This window comes from Dromiciops gliroides, chromosome 3 (genome assembly GCF_019393635.1).
Source record: "Dromiciops gliroides isolate mDroGli1 chromosome 3, mDroGli1.pri, whole genome shotgun sequence".
Classification (NCBI taxonomy): Eukaryota; Metazoa; Chordata; class Mammalia; order Microbiotheria; family Microbiotheriidae; genus Dromiciops; species Dromiciops gliroides.
The window spans coordinates 339,805,513-339,810,235 of NC_057863.1; the positions used below are offsets into that span (position 1 = coordinate 339,805,513).

A 4,723-nucleotide genomic window follows, 5' to 3' on the forward strand; every position below is an offset into this window, starting at 1 on the left:
TTACAGGACAATAATATTCCATTACATTCATATAACACAACTTGTTTAGCATCCTCTCAGTTTCCAATTCTTTGCCACCTCAAAAAGAGAAGCTATAAATATTTTTGTACATGTGGGTTCTTTTCCCTTTTTTATGATATTTTTGGGCTATAGACCTAGTAGTGGTATTGCAGGGTCTCCTTACTCTTTTATTTGCCTCTGTAAGGGCCAAATTTTAATTGGGTGGCTCACCAATAATATTGGGGTTCAGAAAATAACAAGAGACTTTTAGCTCCAAAGTTTCCTCCCTTCCAAACTGCCTTTTTTAGTTATTTCTCCCAGATTAATAAGAAAGGAGATTAACAGCCTCTTTTCAACAAACAAACCAGGTTTTATTAAAGGGAATAAAATTTACAACACAGGTGAAGTTAATAAAGCCAGGGACAACGAGGAAGGGAATAGGGGAAGAGAAAACAAGCTCCCCGGCTCTAGCAAAGACTGACTCAAACCCCAAAACCCCAAACTTGCTTGCTGCTCAGCTAGCTCAAAGAGCTGGCCTCACTTCCACTCACCACCACCTGGGGTCCGGAGTTTTTCAATGAGAATCAGCTGTGCAGTCTCTCTCCAGGTTCGCTTTGAAGTTCCCTCACACAGCTCCCCTCTCACCCCTTTTTGCCTCTCCCACAGGAAGGAGAAGTCCTTAGCCATGCTGAGTCTTCAATTGGTTCAATATACCCTCTGGGCTGTCTCCATTATAATTTGGCCAGGCCCACAGGGGCATAGGGGAACTGCTTAGAGGAGGCTTAGATACTTAGTTGTTCTTTTCTATAATCTCTTCAAGTACACACCCATCTTCTCTTAGGCTTTTTCAAGATTACATCTTTTCAGTCTGACAATAATGAAGCAAAGATGGGGTGATGAAACTGCAAATCACAATTAATTTCTTGCATTCTCCAAGGAGAACCTTAACCACAACTTCCTTTTTTCTTTTCTTTTTTTTTTTTTTGCAGGGCAATGAGGGTTAAGTGACTTGCCCAGGGTCACACAGCTAATAAGTGTCAAGTGTCTGAGGTCAGATTTGAACTCAGATCCTCCTGAATCCAGGGCCAGTGCTTTATCCACTGTACCACCTAACTGCCCCCACCTTCCCTTTTAATATATTGGTTTCATTTATAATGACAGTGTCAAAGGGAGACAATTCAATTCATTAAGTAACATGTCATTGGAAAAGGATTTCACCCCTGGGAACAGCATTCTCCTTTGCCCCTTCCCCTAGTGGGGTTATTCTAGAGCCCAAATTGGATGGATGGGCTCTGGGAAGATCTACCACATCGTGAGCATCCCTCCCCCTGTTTTCTTCTCTGGGCTATCCCAGAACTTGATGGGGCTGCTTAACTGCTCATGTGACTTAGATGAGATGAGAGTTACCAATTTTCTTCCTTCCCATGAGACAAAGTACCATCAGGCTTTGCATTTGCCCCGTTGTGTCATCCTAAGGTCCTCTAGGCTTTATAATCTGCCATGAAGACCTCCAGCACCATCATAGGACTTATTGACATAATATAACAAGCCTCTGGCCCTTGCCACTTGAACCTCTGACTCTGCTCTTGGGGCTTCTAGGTTTTTCCATCTGCTCTGTAGCTGAACTTATGCACTGCCTCCTCCAATTAGAGTGTGAGCTCTTTAAGAGCAGAGATGCTCCAGCTATCTCACTTTTCTAACTTTTCCTATTTGTATTCTGAACACTCATCATAGTGCTCTCAACATAGTAGCTTTTGTGGTTTTTTATTCATTTAATCATTTATTAAAGCATTGATTCTCAAACTTTTTGGTCTCAGGACCCCTTTATACTCTTCAAAATGATCGAGAACTCTCCCAAAATGTATAAGTGGCACAATTTGCCATAATAGAAATGAAAACATATTAGTATTATTATAAAAATAGTTTTAACTTCACAGATGCCCCTGAAGGGTCCTATGGATCCCTGGACCATATTCTGAGAGCCACTGATTTTAAGTATCAACAATTTTTGGCCCTCTAAAAACTGCGGTTCTTAGTATGCTCTGACCCCTTTTCTACCACTATGTCACCTTAACTGAAGAAGTAGAAGTGATAAACCCAGGACAGAAGACCATTTTGTATCTTTCTTTACTTTCTAAAGGTGAGGTCAAAACCACTTCATCTCAGACAATACCTTAACTAAGTAAGAACAGGTCTCATTTAATCAGAAAGACCTTAGACTAAGTGGGAAAACTTTTTGAAAGCTATTTGATGAAGTGAAATAACACCAGATAAGAAGTATGTCCAAGGGGCAGCTAGGTGGCGCAGTGGGTAGAGCACCGGCCCTGGAGTCAGGAGGACCTGAGTTCAAATCCGGCCTCAGACACCTAACACTTACTAGCTGTGTGACTCTGGGCAAGTCACTTAACCCCAATTGCCTCACAAAAAAAAAAAAAAAAGTATGTCCAAGTTGGTTGTAGGATTTTGTTTTTGAGAAGACTAAGATTGATCTTGTATCATTTTCTTATTGATACAATTTATAATTCATTGCATGACACAAACACTTTACATTTTACAAAGACAGACAAAACTACAAGACAGATACAAACAGTTCTAACAAAGCGCATAGTTACCATTTTTTCACAGAGGCACACAGTTTGCAGAGGCATGCAGTTTAAGAAACAGAGGCACGAGAGCCATTACACACAGCAGAAGCAGCAGTAGCAGAGGTGGCAGCAGAGACTGAGCTGCACGGCCAAAATGTGTGACTTCTCAAAGGATCAGACTGCTGAGTTCAGGGAGGCCTTCCAGCTGTTTGACCGCACGGGGATGGAAAGATCTTATACAGCCAGTGTGGGGACGTGATGCAGGCCTTGGGCCAGAACCCCACCAGTGCTGAGGTGCTCAGGCTCTTAGGGAAGGAATCCCAAGAGTGATGAGATGAATGTGAAGGTGCTGGATTTTGACCACTTTCTGCCAATGCTGCAGACTGTAGCAAAGAATAAGGACCAGGGCACATATGAAGACTACGTAGAGGGGCTTCGGGTGTTTGATAAGGAAGGGAACAGCACAGTCATGGGCGCTGAAATACAGCATGTCCTCATCACTCTGGGTGAGAAGATGACCGAGGAAGAAGTGGAAGTGTTGGTGGCAGGGCATGAGGACAGCAACGGTTGTATCAACTATGAAGAGCTAGTCCGGATGGTGCTGAATGGCTGAGAACAAAAGTCCCCTTTCCACAAAGAATCCCCTAACTTTCTCAGTGTGAAAATGATCCTCTCACCCCTGAAGCAACTAACTATATTGTCAGGGTTACCAACATCTTTCCTTCCAACCCCTAACACATGTCCTCTTTGGCCTACCTGCTCTCCGCTTTCATCAAATTAAACTTGCTAACTGTTCCTAAAAAAACCAAACAAACTGTATGATATGATTATGGATTTGAGTCAGATTAAACTCTGACCATGGGGTCTGGAAGGTACCCAGACCTGCCCCAGTATAGTTTGTTAGAAGTTTATTGCTTGTCAAAATTCTCACTGTCTCCTTTAAGTTTTATTGCCAATTAACAGTATTTTTACTTCTGCTCAGTCTCCCCACTTGTCAGCTACATATTAGTTTTGTCTGCAATCTATCATGTGTCAGAACCCCAGTCAGTGGGTCAGGGAGTTTGCCCACCAATTCAATACTCGGGACTCAAGAAGAAAGGATGGGACTAGGCACAGAATGCAGCCATTGAGTTGAGACCAGATGTTAAGTAACATTGTCTCTTTTTCTCAGAGCAGAATCCCCTTGGCCTTGGGGTTCCAACAATGGATTATTCTTTTCTTCCCAACATAGCCAAAGATAAATTTTAACCCTGTCATCCTTATCTTTAGAGACAGGGGCCTGGAGAGGGGAGTCAGTGGGAACTGTGAGATGTGAAACATCTGACTCTCACTCCCCTGTTTCCTTTTCCTTTGGTTTGACCTTGTTCCCCCCTCCCCTTTTCCCCCTTGTCCCTGGAACACGTATGCATGTCTCCATACGCACCCTGGGTGAGACAGGATTGGATGTTAGATTGTGAGCTCATCCACCCTAGGTGTATGTGGGGACAGTCCTTTTCAAGATTACTATAAAAACCTAGAGGATTGGGCATATCTTTGCAAGACTTCAATGTGTAATTGGGTTTTGCCCGTCCTCATGAGGATGTAATAAATCTGTCTCTGCTTGACTTGGTGGTCTCCTCGAGTTATTTGGGTAAACTGAGGCAGTTTGCTCCATACAGATGGGGGCTCGTCCGGGATCTCTTTGGGGATCTTTGGAGACTCCCAGGAGCCTGTCCTTCTGAACAAGGACGTCCCTGCTGAGTTCAGCAGGTTCAGGGGTCTGGCTCTTGGTGAGGCTTCTCAGCATCCATGCCCGGAAAGAGAGAGACTTAAAAGCCAACCAGACACAGGGATGCCGGCTAAAGTAATGAGGAGTATCCGGATTGGTTCGGTCACAACGTGTGCACAGGACCCAGACTGGTGAGTAACTGGGTGACCATTCAGGGGGATTTCTAGGAAGAAATCGGGGAACCCCTAGTTATCATCCTAAGGTCTGTTGAAGTTTTGCAGGGTTGAACAGGTCACTAGGACTGAATAGACACCCTGATACGAGATACAGAATTAACCTTAGGGTGCCCTCTAGGTCCTATTGAGTTTGCGGGTTGAAAAGGTCTGGGGACGCCCAACCAACAATAGACACCCCGAACAAAATATAGGAA

General features: G+C 43.8%; 1 pseudogene; it reads left to right on the top strand.

Moving 5' to 3' along the window:
- The first annotated feature begins 2,739 nt into the window (after positions 1 to 2,739).
- On the top strand, positions 2,740 to 3,293 carry LOC122750094 (annotated as a pseudogene).
- The last annotated feature ends 1,430 nt before the right edge of the window (positions 3,294 to 4,723 follow it).